The sequence below is a fragment of the Sturnira hondurensis genome, unplaced genomic scaffold (genome assembly GCF_014824575.4).
Source record: "Sturnira hondurensis isolate 20B ecotype Veracruz unplaced genomic scaffold, ASM1482457v3 Scaffold0019216, whole genome shotgun sequence".
NCBI classification, from domain to species: domain Eukaryota; kingdom Metazoa; phylum Chordata; class Mammalia; order Chiroptera; family Phyllostomidae; genus Sturnira; species Sturnira hondurensis.
In genome coordinates, this window is record NW_028091847.1 from 4,088,295 (window position 1) to 4,102,895 (window position 14,601).

Genomic DNA, 14,601 nt, shown 5'->3' on the forward strand with positions numbered 1-14,601 from the left:
CACACCCATCCTGGCGGGCTGGCGTCCTCGGGGCCGCCCGTGGACATCTGGAGCCCTCTCCCCGAAGCTCTTCTGACCTCAAAAGACATGTCTGCGAAGTCTGCCTTCCCAGAGGCCCACTTCTGCTCACCCCCTAGCACCCCCCACCCCCGCCCCTTTCCAGCTCTGGCTCGACAGGAGTTGGGCTTCCAAACCCATCCCAACGGAATTCTCAGATAGCTAGCCTGATAATCTTTAAAGGCTCTTTCTGAGCTGGGGCTCTGACTTTTATCTCCCCTTCAACCCTTCTTCCCTTTTTGTAGGCTCTCCCCACTCCCTTTCCCTCCTGCCCCACCCTCTCTCCTTAATTTGAAGATCATTGACACGATAGGCTGTAATGAGTCCTTCAGAAACTGTTATGATCTACAGTGACAATCTCTGCACCTAATTCACAGATTATTGACAAGCACCATGGGCTCAATGGTGTCAAGTTGTACTTGTGGTTTCAACATCCTTCAGCAGCCCACATAGCAGCTGGGCCCTGGATTAGGACCCCAGTCTGGCAGCGTTTGTCTGCCCCGCTGAGTGGTGGAGAGGTGAGTGTGTGCGTCTCCGCTCCTTCAGGCCTGCCTGGCTGGGCTTTCTCCCTGGCGCCTTCGTCCCTCTCAGGGTTGGATCGAGTATCTTCAAAGTTTAAAGACAAAGCAAAAGAGCAGACTTAAATGAGGGCCTGCCCATGAATCTCCGTCTTAACAATCAGTAACTTTCTCCACCTACAAATAGCTAACAAATTCCAAGCCACATATACATATACAGGCTTTTCAAAGTTGAGGCTTGGGTTCGTCAGGAAAGATGTCAATGGAGAGAAGAAGGGGCCGAAGACGTGGCACCCACTCAGTGGACCCAAGCTAGGCTGGCCCATCATCCTGGACCGCCCTCAGAACCCAGCAAGATTGACTCCGTGCAGAACAGGGCGCCCAGCCAACGGGGCTCGGGCTCAGGCCTGGACGCTGGGGCGGGAGACCAGAAGTGTCCGCCCCGCCCCTAAAGGGCTTTTTTTGCGGCTGCGGAAAAGCGCGGCCGGCCCTTGGCCAGCCGAGGCTCTGCCTGCTCCTAAGGAGCAGTCACTCGCTACCCCTCCCCAATCCCCCCGAGACGGGAGGGCCGCCTTGCTGCTGGCGGGCCCGGGGGGCGTGGGACTGCGGCTGGGACCGAGGCCGCCCGAAGCCACCGAAACGACACTGAGCTGGGGGAGCCGCGTGCTTTGCCAGGCCCAGGCCACCCACTTGTTTATAGTTCTTTCCTCAACTAGTAGTTGCTCTTTCTCCGTGAGCCCCGGGACGCGCAGGACTTACTGCCCGCCCGCCGGCCGCCAGGTGCGGCTCCTTCCTCCCCCCTCCAGGCTCCTCCCGACGAGTTGGGACCCTTGAGGGGGCGGAACGGGGTCGAAATCTGCGGGCCTCTGCTACTGCAAATTCTGCATCACTCCCAAACTGCGGACATATATCCCATTTCGCGGGTCGCCCCCACGGTTCTGCTGGCTTTGGCCTCCTCACGACACGGGCAGCCTTGGAACGCCGCTGTCAGCGCGCGGTCTGCCACCTTACAGGGTTGGCGCTGGTTCCAAACTGGCCCGGGCTTGATGTTACTGTGATGGTGCTGGGGTTTGGGGGGTAAAGCAAAGGCTAGGGGTGCCTGTAGCAGGGGATCTCGGTAGCTCGTTTCAATAGAATTCCGGGGGAAAAAACTGATAAAAAACCTCGACTATCTGCTTGCCGCAGTACCCGAACTAATTTATTGAGAAACATAAGCTGAAATTCGATTCTGGAATCCAATGGAGACGTCATCTCTCATCGCACCACACTGTTTCCAGCAACGCCCCTGAAAGCACTGTCTAGGATCTGCTGATTTTGGGGGGTGGGAAGAACAAACCTAAGACCAACACACACAACTTGCTTAGCCACAGTAAATATCTTTCAAAGTGGTTCTGTTGGAATATTTAGCAGGTTTCTTTCAACTGGCAAACTAAAAAAGAAAAAAAAAAGCCCCAAACTTCCTAAGGTCTTTCTCTAAATATTAAAAATTTAAGTATATCCCTGATGATTAGGATCATAAAACACCTTGTTGAGATCTTATATTCAGCACACGAATTGTTTCCATTTGATGTGAAACATCTAAATAATCCCATATTTCCCCATTGCTTTAAATCCAAAGGATGTCTCATTTTTATAGTTGACCTTTCTGAAAGAATGCAAAGTGTACTTTTGTCCTCACTTGCTGACCAAGGAAAAAGCCAAAGCTCTTTCTCATGTAGACAGGGAGTGTTGAGAAGTGTAAACACAGTCTTCCCTCAGGATAAGTGGGATTCCTGGTCAGTTAAAATGATGAATTTCAAAAGAAAATACTCTTTATAATTGATACACTTTCCCTGAAAGCTTCTGCCTGGGATAAAAGAGGAAAGGGGTCAGGCACCTGTTTCTGAAATAATACCTGAAATGTAACCGCCAGCCGGGAAAGGAAAAGTTTGATCAAGCTTGGTTTGGGGGATGGGAAACATTCAAAGAACGGACTGGCCTTTTAATTACACTCTAAAAATAAACAAATAACATGGAGCAAATATTCCGTTTACTCGGTGACTCAGTTACAATACTTGACAGATTCTAATGGCGTTCAAGATGCTGCTGACAACGTCAAAAAAAGCAGGCAGCATCTTCCGTTTTGTTTTTTGAATGTGGATAGAAGGGGAAAGTAACTTTTTTCTTGGTTTTCCTCTGCTACTGAAGAAAACTCTCTTTCTTTTAAAAATCATACTTCTCTATCTGATTTACTATCGCAGAATCTTTAATAAGAGTCCTAAACCCCGATGGGGGTAGGGGGTGGCTGGGATGTGAGGAAGAGGAATAGGTTAGTCTTTTTACTGAATTAAAAGTGTATTATCTCCTTTTAACTTTTTATTGGATAAAAATTATATTATATTTCAAGGATACAAAAACTTGTTTCTTCTCCCCATCTCCTTTTTTGGAGGGTAATAAAGAGTTGTACCTAACCCCAGAGCAAGGTTCTAGCGATTTCCAGGACTCGCGCTGCGCCGCTCCCACTGTGTCCAACAGGGGGCGCTGGGCACGAACCTGCGCGGCGGCTCAGTGCCGCCTCACATCTGAGCCGGGTTCCAGCCCCGGAAGGCGAAAACCGCTCGCGGGGTCGAGTACAGAGCTTTAGTCTTCGTGGATGAAAAGAGATTAAAGGCTAAATTCTTTTTGGGGGTGTGTGTGTGGGGAGAGGGGGTGGTTATCAATTTTAACCAACTACGAAAATGTAGAGCTTTTTATGCTTTGATGTTCTCATAAAGAAACTCCTATCGGTTGAGGAATTACACGGTTTCTGAGCCAACTCTGCTCCAGTGTGGGGAAAATTATTTAATTAAAAATATATTTTTCCATCTGTCCACACGATCTTTTTAGAAGTCTTAAAAGCTGACATTGATCCCTTTGGCCTGTTAACCCTGCCCCAAGTTTCAAATACTTTAGCTATTTCGAAGGCCCTTCTATTAATTTGAGGCAGAAGCAAAAGGGACCCAAATATTTAAATCCCACCCCCCCAAACAGTAACTCCTTTGCGTCCTTTCTCCCACTCTCTTTCTTTAAACAGGAGCTTTTATGTGATTGGCACATTTCACACCACCGATTCTGCAAAGCCAGGTACAAATGACATAAATCGGCTCTTTAAAACAATCTGATGTTGGACTACAGAACACCCATGTATAAGATGAAATCTAAATAAAATTGTAATCCATACACCCCCACCCCAACTTAAAAAAAAATCCTTCACCTGTATTTAAATAGCGTGTCTTTAATTACAGCAGTTGGGATGCATGAGGCTGAAATGAAATTAGCAGTCATTACCAGTCCTTTAACTCTGTGGTGCTTTTGATCAGCACTAAATTAGCTTTCCAGTCCTAACAAAGACTCTACAGCAAGCAGTGGGCTGTAAATAAGACAGCGCGACCTGCCCTCAACACCTTTTCTCTTGTCAATCATAGCTCTATCATTCAGCCCAAGATTAACCTTTATCTACCAAATTAAAAAAAATAACGAAAGAAAGAAGAAAAAGAAAAAAGGAAAAGGAGGCGGGAAGGAAAGCCTCCTGACCACCACATGGCGCAATAACAGAGGTTCCTGAGAGGCCCCTTTAAATTGTATTCTAATGAGCCCAAGTCAGAATCTGCAATTTCCAAGTCATCCCTCCCTACCCTACCTCCCTACAACGCTCGAGTACATTACAAGAGTCAGAATGATGTTCAGGTAGCACAGGAACCTCTTTTCCCAAGTTACTAATTGAGCACGGGCTGCCCGCCATAAATCAAGGTACCATTAGGCTCTCCTCCTCTACTAGTCTAACAACATTTTGGGAAAGGAGGGGATGTATGAGGAGAACATATTTATAATTTTAAGGCATATACGTAAGTTTATGGGGTGAAAACGATCAATTTACTCCACTAAGAGTTTCCAGTTTCTAAGTCAGGAGAAAAAGCCCACCAACAGCAACAACAAAAACCCAGCTGCTTTTCCCAGTACTGAATTAGGAAAGTAAAACAGTGGCTCAAATTGCCATTAGAGGGCGCCAGAGAACAAGCCCCTATCAACCCTCACACAACTTCCCACACAAGGCCCCCCCTTCCCGAGCTTCCAGCTTCGCCATGCTCTGTAATTCCTTCTCTCAGGTAATATTTCCTGCTTATTCTGCTCTCTTGTCTCTCTAGATGTCAATGACAATCTCTCATAAAGAACGAGGTGTCGCCACGTCCCTTTCCTTCTCTTTTTTCCACCTCCCAAACGCCATCAAAATAGGAAGAGTCCAGGTGAAATAGCAGCAACCCCTTAATGACATGTACCTTTGGCTCAAATCACTCTTTCCACTCTATGTCATCTTGGTCTGGAGAAGGTTCTTTGTAGGGATAAAATGCTAGAATTTAACATTCTTAAAATGGAAGTCTGAATTTTTCATTTCTGCGCTTTTCTCTGGGGGCTCACAGATTTCTTCATTTTTATAGAAAAAGAAACACACACATTCTTGCAAGGCAACTGATTATGTTTAGCACTAAAACTGTTCAGAAGAGAATAAAATAATGTCACTTCATTTCTGCATTTGTTAAAGAAATCAAAATTAGCATTCAATTCCAAAAGTTAACGCTTTCGAACTTAAATCTGCCTGTGTTCGATGACTGCCACACAGGGTATATTTCCAGATCTCTTAAAGGTCAAAAGAAAAAAAAAACAGAATGAGAGGGGAAGAAAGTGAGTTGGGGGGGGTGGGCGGAGAGGAGTGAGCTAGCAGTGAATGTCAAAGTTGGGTTGCAAACTACTTACATGTCCATGCCAGATCAGGGTGTTGTCTTGTAGCAGTTTGATTGGCAGGTAAAAAAGCGAAAGACCGTGAGGGCTCCCTGAGCCTCTTGTCAGTCCAAGCTAGATCACTTCTCACCGGACAGAACAGTTGAAGGAGCTTGCAATTCCCCTCGTCCTCCATCCAAGGCACCGGGAATCCATTTCGGCTTTTCTTCCCCCCAGTCTCTCCATCAGCCTCCTGCCTTCACCCGCTTCGCCTTACACCAGCCTCCAAGACCTAGCCTAGCTTTGCCACTGCAATCCCCTGCAACAAGAAAAATCGTTTATGGCTTAAAACCCCAAATGGCTGATTTTTTAAAAGAGAGAGGGAGAGGGAGAGAGAGAGAGGAGTGAGAGGGTGAGGGGGAGAGAGAGGGGGAGCGAGAAGAATGCACCCAGAGAACAACAAAAAAGTCAGTTATCCTAACACTGCTCTATCCCCCCCACCGTACAGAAGAAGAATAAAAAAAAAAGCTTTATGTTTTTTCAGTGGGTATTCAAAGATAATTTGATGCCATTGTTTCTGCTACAGATGGTTCTTTTAAATACAATAACACGGCTCTTTGTGCAGGCTACCCACAATAAAAATCGAAAGCGTTCCCCTGAATAACCATTTTGTTCTCTCTTGTATGGGGCCAACAAAAGATGCCGTGAGGTAATGGGTTCTGTTTATTGAAGCCGTAGAATAGGGGTTTGATAAAGATTTTTTTTTAAAGCAGAAGACCTTGCAAGGTCGGGCTGATCTCTTCATATCTTTTTATTAAAATATTTGGCCAATAGTTACTCCTTGGTGCAGCTGCAGGTTTTCTCCTCAATTCTTAAACAGCCCAAACATCTGTCTCTTTGAGGAGGTTTTAAAAATCCAAAATTATAAATCAATGGTATAGTAACCTTATGAAATCCTGAATTTTTAGGCTCAGTGCTGGCAAAGGCAATGGAGCTTCAATACTATTTGGTCCTGATGGGGTAAGGCGGAGGATCGGGGGCAAGAAGACACAACCACCTTAGAGAGGGCAACTGAAGAAAATGAGCAAGGCTTTCCTCTCCTCTCCCTTGCTGACCGTGCATGAGCCAGACACACAGATCATTGAGGACTTGAGGTGTGTCTCCTGGTCTCTGCCAGCTTCCACCTGTATTTGTGTGTTGGCTAGGGGCTAGGCATATCTCCTTACTATCTGCACCTTCTTTTCTGGTTGGGCCTGCAATCTCAGAAAATCTAGGATGGGAGCCCAGGAGGGGGAATGGAATAAGTTCAAGGCTAATCTCTACCACCCAAAGGGCCCCACACCTGGCTCCCTTTCATACACTGTTAGCTAGTTTTGACTCCTTGGTCGCTATCTTGTCAAGTGACTCATGGCCACAGCCGTCCTGTGATAGCAGCCGGCTCTCTCAGGCTTGTTTTTACAGTCATCTGCTTCTTCCTTAGTTCTCTGGAGAGCATCTGTTTCCCTTCACCAGGGAAGAAGCCCGGCCACCTAGACTGAGCTGATGTTGGTATGAACTTTAAGATAGAGTCCTGAACTCTTAGGCAGTGAGGGTACTTCTAGAGAAGGGGAAGATGAATAGGTTTGTCTACCTTTCTATAGGAATTAATGCCAGGGCTCTCCTGGCCTCTAATAGCCCAGAGTGACAACAATCCACTTTTTTTGACTTCTGCTCTCTGTGTTTTCATTTGTGGCAAGAGAAGAGTCTGGGAAAATGGCTTTAATTTTAAAAAGGAGTTTTCATTGGTTCTCTGTCTCTGTCCTCTGCCCCATTTAGTCCTCCCTCTCTCTCCACAAACCATTCAAAATGAAAGAAAGATAAATGCTCAAGTGAATCGCTTGACAAAAATGATCTTAGCTTCCACTTTCCATTTTGGCAACAATGCTAGTGGCTTACAAATGATCTGGAAGTTGTCTCATAAGGGATTATGGCGACTATTACTTAGACACCAATTAAAGCCCTTCCTATGACGCTTGAAAAACAAACACAAATCACAAAACAGGGTGAACACTTTAACATCAGCTTGAAAGAATGAAAGCCAGGGCAATACTAAATAAGTTGTGCATACCCCAACACTGTCTGGACCAAGGAAAAAAGTGCCTTTATATGTGTGTGTTGGGGGAGGGGGAAATGAAGAGTGGAAATCAAGAGTGACATTTAATAGAACAGGCTAAGGAATGTAGGAAAAGTGGGGCGGTCATTATGCAAAACTGAAAGTTAATAGTAGAAGCACTTCTCCCAACTAAAGGTAGAACGGTAGAGGGCAAATGTAAAATGTTTTTATCCAGTGTTTCTTAACCGCACTAAAAAGTAATCCACTGAAATGATGGAATGATCTCTTCCTGCTTTCCTTGTCATGTTTTTTTTTTCTGAATAGAAAAACTTTTAAAGGATACTCTAACCTGAGTAAAAGCTATTTTCCTTTTTATGATGAACTGAAATAAGAATCTGACCTGCTGTGCTCTCTCCACTGAGGGAGGGGTTTGGGACAGAACCTAAGTCTGTAAGACAGGAAAGCATCAGTAAGTAGCCAAATGTGACTAAAGGTGAGTAAACCTTACGCATTTTAGCAATTGAATCTATTCAGTTCCAGAGGTAAGGAAGTTTAAAATCTGTCAGTTGGCCTGACTCTCTTGTAAAGGATGAAGAAGAATTTTGCAGGCAAGTGCCCAAAATTTGTCTCAAAAGCTGAAATGTATTCTATGTGACATGGGAGAAGACTTGAGCCTTTCAAAAATGTGGAATTTGTTAAGGTGAAAGGCCACAATGACAAGCTGCCTTGGTAAGTGAGGAAATCAAGGATTAGTTGTCTGCAACTAAAAACTCCTTTAAAAATAATCTTTCTGTATCCAGAACCTAAGCTGACTGGTCAGCTCCTTTCTCATTGGAGCAAACATACACCATTTATGGGCTCTGAATCAGAAACTTCTTTAATCAAAACTGCTTTGGGGCCAAACCTGACCTCTCCAATTCTACAAGTGCAAGCCACACTGGTTGATGTAGGGGGTTTATCCAGCCACTCCTAGACTGGGGATGTCCTGAGTGAGTGGCATTCAGCACCAACATGTGAAGGGTGTGGAGGGAAGGAAGGTGGTTTAGGAGGACCAGAGGAAGGGAGTGGAGAGAGGGAGAATAAAAGGAAGGGAGGGAGGGAAAGGAAAGGTGGGAAGAGGATAAAAAAGAGGATGTAAACAGACTAAATGCAGAGGGCATTAGCAAGAAGGGTTCCCGGGACCTGGTTTTAAACTGGCGAGTGCTTCTTGTAAGAAAACAACGATGCCTACGACCAGGGTCTGGATGTTCCAGCGAACCAGTGACCATACAAATCACGAGCTCCACCGAGACCATACAGTGTCATGCTTTAGCCATCAGCTACGGTGAAAGCTGCACCTTTCATCTCATTAGCAATCAAGCATTCTCCAACTGGCCGCTCTATCCTCCCCACGTGGAAATAAGTCGTACTGGGACGGCTAGGGCGCCCGCCCCAGGTGGGCCTGGTTCCCAGCTCTCGGGCTGCATCCTCCGGCGAGGGCTCTCGGGGTTGGGGGTCGCCCCACAGGGAGCAGGCGCAGGGTGGGCAACCGACTGTCACATCACGTTCCTAGTTCCGCCTCCTAGTTCTGCCACCGCTGGACTGACCGCTGCGGGGCTCGTGCTGGGTCGGCTTCAGGGGCCGCCCCAGCCCTGGGGGGTTATGGCAGTGAATGCTTAGTAACTAGACCGCACACCCTGAACATGGTGGTCCTTCAATCATCCAACTCCGTCCAATCATTCGTTTAGACAAATCGGCACCACAGAACACCGCCACTTGAACACTCGCAAGTGGCGAGGGAGCTCGGCCAGGCCAGGAAGGACTTGCTTCCAATCCAAGCTCTTTAATTCTAGCCTCCCACCCATCCTTGCCCTGGGAGTGGACATCGGGGGAGCTGGGGCTGAGGATGAACACGTCTTCTGAGAGCCAACAGCCGGCCTCTCGGTCTGCCGGACCCTGCAGGATGGAGCCCGGGAGGAGCTGCGCCTCCAGCGGCCCGCCAACCCACGAGCGCCACCCAGTTTCCCGGGCTCTGAGCCCGCACATCCCCGCGCAGTTCAGGCCCAGCCCCAGGCCCCGCGAGCCCTCCACGCCCCGGCCCAGCTCCGATAGAGAAGCCTGGTTCTCCGGACGGCTTGCAGGCTGGACTTTCCAGATCACTCCTGCCCATGCGCCTTCACCAGCCTCTGTGCTGCTCCGAGGCGCGGGCGGGCTGGCAAGAGCTCCGCGACTAGACTCAAATGTCAAAGTGACGCTGGGAACAGCTCGGTCCAGGGCGCACAGTGAGATCAGTTTGTTTTCTTCTCTACTGCGTCACAGCCCGTGGAAACACGAGCCTTGCACGGCCCTGGGAATATTGGGGAGCATTGGGAAATGTGCGCCCTCCTAGGGCTGGAAAAGGGGTCACCTCGAGCGAGGGGTTCAGGAATGGAAAGTTGGGAACCCAAGGCGGGGTGTGGGCAGAGGAGGGCATCTGGCAAGCCAGGTATCCAGGACCAAAGTGGAAGTATTGAAGATGGAAGTGAGGAATGGAAGGTAGCCTGCTATCTTATGGGCCAAAAACCCCGTGACGCCTTCTTTCCCAGTGCTCTTCAAATTTCTGGAATTCTCTGAGGTTCCCCCAGTCTTTATTTTATGCTAAGACTGACAGCAGGGTGAGAGGAAAGTTGGAGGCAGTGGTAAGGCCTACTGGTGAATTCATCAACGGACTCTTCCATTTCCCTGTTGTATATAAAATGAAGATATCCAGACGATCACATGTTTTGTGCTTAGGGGGTATCAGCATTAATTTTAAAATGCTAAACATTTAAATATGACATACATTTTGTGACCCTTTTAATTCAATTTCTTACTTTATCAATATCTCAGAGTTTCAGTAAATGGAAATATCGCCACTCTCTCAGGGTCTGAGTAACAGAGTGGTCTGAGAGGAAGGGACCACGGGACATTTGTCTTGTGTCTGTCCCTCTGGCATATGATTACCAGTGTCATGCTTCCGAAATTACCCCTTGCATCAACTTAAAATAAATTAGCATGTATTTTGGGTAAAATATTATCACCTGCCAGACTTCAAGAATAACCATGCACACTTTCAAATGTACACCTTATCCAATATTTAACTACCAGTACACAGTTGGATTTGATAGGCATGTATTTGAACCAAGATTCACACAGTGCAGCCCATGAACACACTCGCAGACTAGGCGCAAAAGCTTGAAAAGTACATAAAAGTTTGAAAAGTTATACCAAAGTGTGGTGATTATGGTTTGCTTCTCAGAGGTCCAAGGATAGGCAGTTGGTCTGGGCTGCTTACTGATGTAGTCTTAAAACAGAGTAAATATTACGGTGAATGTCGGAAGAAAAGGAGCATGCTGTTTTGGGTTTTGCATGCGGAAAGAAGTTGATGATCCAAGGAAACTGATTCTAGGGAGAATTTCTATTTGTATTGCCCCTTCCAATCAATTTGCTTGAGAGTTAAAAAGAAGAAATGAACAAATCTTAAATGAGCATCTACTATGTACCAGATATGGACTCTTCTCTAATTCTTATAACAATCCTATAAAATTGAGATTAACCTCCCCCCACCCCCCACACACTTTGTATTTAGCAGAGTAAACAGAATATACAGCTGGGTTAAATATCTATGGTTCCATAGCTGGGAAGTAGTAGACCTGGGTTTCAAAACTGGCTCCGTAATTCTAAAACACAGACTGGTCTTTAGAATCAGGTGGACTCAGTCCAAGTGAACTCAAACAAGCATCAGTGGTTACTGATGCAGATACAGGAGGACATCGGCTGTAAACAGTGTTTTCCCCCTCTTCCCTGCCTTCCCCAGGAAGGCAGCCTCTTAACTCTGGTGCTTCTTAGGATCTTTGGCTATGAGGAGATTGACTTGGGGCAAGAATATAAAAGTCTATGTCTTTTTCCTGAGCCAGACTAAAGTTGGACCTAGAGTTTAGAGTCAGTTTTCCTAATACAGGTCTCAACTGGCATCAGGTTTAAGGCTACCCACAGGCTGACTTGATCAGGGTAATGATGTCACGAGGACAGTTTTGACACACAGGTCAAACTAAGTATCAGTCTTAAAAACCCAACCTCAGAAATCAAAAGGGTGGGAGGGAAATATAGTAATAACAGAACACATGACTACTAATTAACCTTATTAACAACTGCAAACTAGTGAACATTTATATTATTTTCTCAAAGGCAATTAAATTTTTTTGCCTCTTATTAACTACCTTCCCCCTCCCCCCAGATAATCACCTATATCAAAACCACCCTTTATAAGGTCAGTAGAAATTATTTTAAGGCATTCAAATATAAAAAAGTATTGTTATTTTAATAGGCACTGTGGATAGTTTAATTTGTATCTTGTATTAAATTAAACATATGGTGAACAGGGTATAATAGATTTTCTATAATTTAGCTGCCAATGTGGCAACAGCAGCCAGTTACTCTCACCAGCAGACTTGTCAGTGGTTTGTTTACTAGCTTATTTGAATTAAAATAAAGCTTCGCTTCTGCTGACTGCACATCATTATCTATGAGACCATAATCCTGCTAGCAAATCCTATATCTTCCAGAACTGGCTCTTTTGTTTGGGATTACTGAGAGCTTAGTCTATAACAAAGAGGAATAAGGCAGCCCTCTCATCCTCATAATTAAGTGTGGGGACTAATTTAGAAACAAACCCAGAAAGATGTACTATTTGGAGTAATATTTCTATACAGAATGGAGGAGAAACAGGATAGGCCAAACACCTGATTGTTAACAGAATGTTTAAACTATTAAGCAAGTGTACTACAGGAATCCAGCTTGTTAAAATTAAGAGCAACAGCAAATAAGGCATTGATGGCCTTGGCACGGGGCAGTAATTCTGTATGAAGGATCTGAAGGTATGTTTGGGACCAGGGAGTATTAGAGTGTCAAGCAGGGGAGATGTGCGGTATGCTTTGTGAATGCTATTTATTTTGTTCCCCCATTATCCTAACAGGCCACACAATCATTATTGTTATGAGAAGAGTTATTAAAATGCTCAATAAAAACAACTAACCACTTTTTTATTCACTAGGAAAAATATAGCTCATTGGAAATAGTTAACATTACTTCCAAGGTACGGGGATAAAAAAGGATAGGTGATTCCCTGGCTTTTTCCACACACACAGCTCAAAATTAATCTTCATGGATTCTGGTGGCCCAATTCTTTCTGTGTTTAAGGAAAGAATTTCACAATTAGGATGTATATAAAAACAGCTTTTCCAATCCACAATCTGTCTGTGAACTGATGTCTGTTTGTTGTTGAAAAAGAGGGAAAACACGGCTTGATTTATCAATGTCTTCAACATTAATTGTCACAGATGGGAATTCTGAGGACCTCTGTGAAACCAAACCAGACCCGGGTGAATTAGAAAGCAGGTCCTTAGACTTAAAAAAAAAACATTTAGGCAAAGTGACAGTTCAGAACATCTGTTAGCCTTCTGTCTGAGTCTAAACTAGATGTCATGGAGTGCACAGCTGTAGGCATTTTAGGCTTTTTTCCCCCAACATCTGTCACAGCAGCACAATAATATAGGTAATTATCAACACCTTACATAAACTGTTTGCTATTTTAATTTTTAGAAAGAGTAAAATTAGTGTTATAGTCCTTGGCAAAAATAATTGAGTTGAAGAGAATAATTTTTCTCTAAAAGATGAATAAATGATCTGATCATTCTTTGAAAAACATGCATTTTAAATACTTTTCTGCAGCCAATATCAGTATTATACCATTTTGAAAAGCAAAAATTCTAAGTGATTTTTTGAAAAGTAAAGATAAAAGTACACATATAATAAGGGGAAAGGTAGAAAGAGGCCAATAATTTTCTATTCAGAGCCACCAAAGATGTGACGTTTTGTGATTAAAAAATGGAGTTTCTGAATACCACACAATTGTGGCCTAAATTGATTCCATATTCATAAAGATTAAAAATTCACATTATAATGTCAGTACACCAAAATCTGTAGTGATGAATTATAAAAAAATTTTTCCCTCCCTTTTCCTTGCTCCTCTCAGTCCTAGAATTTTGCAGAAAAAAGACATATAAAACTATCATTCACACCCTGCCATCTTATAACCGAAGTTAATTTGGAAAGGGTTAGCACGTCATATAAACCCCAGGACGCTTCATCCCTTTAGTGCCACCTGGGATGGACCATCACTTAAATACTGAGATACTGCACATTACTGTCTCATATCTGATTCCTTTGATGTATACTATAGTTGTTTTTCAGTCTAAGGAACTCGAAGCAGCAAGACTATATTCCAAAGCACCTGTTCTGGGGAAGATGCCAGTCAATAATGTCTTATTGAAAGGCCAGGTCCAGCTAGAGAAAATAAAGGAATTGAGCTGCAGTTGGATTTCATCATCTAAACATGCAGTGTAATCTTAACCAATTCATTGCACACCCCTTTTGTTTCCACTACAAAAGGGATGTTACCTTTGTCAGAGGTTGTAATTCCAGTATGTTCAAGCAAAGACAAGGGAGAAATTGAAAAAGTGCTATCAATTCTACCCACAGCCAGGAAGAACTGTAGGGTCAGAAGGTCATTATCACTGTCCCATGTACAGTTCAGAGTAGACCACAGATAGCTAAAATTTCCACATTGCAATTGAAAGGTATAATAAAGGAGACACAGAAAAAAACTGAGTAAGAATAGGGGTAGGAAATCATATTCTTGAAATCATACATTTGATTGAACACATGTGAAGAATAAAATGAAGTGGATTCCTATTTGGGTAATAGTTGTGGGTGCTTGAAATTATGCTTTCTTAGAACAATCTTCAGGAGGAGGGTAGTTTTATTAATGGAAGGTCACTGGGGCAAAAAAAAAAGAGTCACAAATTTCTAATAATCAAAAGGTCCAGAAAAGGTCAAATGAGAAAGGAGGAGGACGTAAATATAGATTTCAAAGGTAGGCAACCTGGACCAAAAGGAAGGATTAAAAATGAAAGGTAGTGACTGAAAGAAAAGAAAAAATGTTAGATACTAACAGAGAATAAGATTGTGGGGTGCAAAAGAGGATATTGATTACCAAATGGAGTGCTAGAGATCAAATGAAAATTTAGGTCCTGTGAGTGTTAGCATTTCAAGAGAGTGATCAGCTGTAAGATATGAGTGTATGAAAGAGAAACATTGAAAATTATAGCTAAGTAGCATTGTTTTGAAGTCTGTGAAAATGGG

General features: G+C 44.2%; 1 long non-coding RNA gene across 2 annotated transcripts in view; it reads right to left on the reverse strand.

Annotated features, from left to right (window-relative positions):
• The window catches only part of LOC118974230 (uncharacterized), a 94,750-nt gene that overhangs the window by 9,684 nt on the left and 70,465 nt on the right, over positions 1-14,601 (reverse strand). For both annotated transcript variants that reach the window (XR_005063819.1, XR_005063818.1), the window contains exon 3: positions 5,346-5,628. This is a non-coding gene — a long non-coding RNA (uncharacterized LOC118974230). The remainder of the gene's footprint in view (positions 1-5,345; positions 5,629-14,601) is intronic.